Here is an 890-nt window from a genome sequence, read left to right as displayed (position 1 = left end):
CTTTACCGTTGATAACGAAGTTGTTGATGTTGTTACTAACATTATGGGTCTAAATTATCAATGTTCTTCCATACATCCTTTATTTTGAAGCCTGAAATTCAGCATTTTAAATACATTTGAGAACTGATGTTGGCTTTCACGTTGAAGTGAGATGAATGATTTCAATAGAATAGAAAGCGAATCGTTTTCAAGATTATAAAAGCTTAACAAATTTCTTTGCCTAACAAGTGCACTATTTAATTTGTTTGCCTCAGAACTAATAAATGTAACAAAGTATTGTCCATTTTATTCATTGTTTGTTTGCTTGATTGCAGCTTGAGTACAGATTAACAATAATTTCTTAAGAGACTTGGTGATCTATTTGATAGTTATACTTTTACTAGGAAGAACGTTTCAATTCCACATCGGATATCACGTGGCAACATCTATTCTGTTGCGTGTTGCTTTTAATAAGTATAAAATACGCCCATAAGAACGTGTTAAATGGTATTGTTAGAGTAGAGTTTAGAGTTTAAGTAATAAGAGAGATATGATCCAATCATATGTTATTTTTGTAAACTACTGCACACATATTCTATGCTTCCGTGCATGCTTTTTCTTAATCACAGCACACAAACATTACGCAAATGCAACGTACGTAATATTATGCAAAAATTATGCGCATGCAATCTGGTTAGGTTGTTGCACTTATTCTGCCCAAGTAGTCAACATTACCAAAAATTCAAATTCAAATTCAATTTTTCAAAATTCAACTGTTCTCTTTTTTCCTAAATAATCTAGTTTTACATCGATGAATTATCTCTAACATCTATCCAGCTTTAATGTCTGACCAATCCGTACCCCTAAACAACTAAACAGCTCATTAACATGTAAAATTATACCTCAAAATA

Source organism: Anopheles merus, chromosome 2L, assembly GCF_017562075.2.
Source record: "Anopheles merus strain MAF chromosome 2L, AmerM5.1, whole genome shotgun sequence".
Taxonomy (NCBI): Eukaryota; Metazoa; Arthropoda; class Insecta; order Diptera; family Culicidae; genus Anopheles; species Anopheles merus.
Note: the sequence above shows the minus strand (reverse complement) of the source record.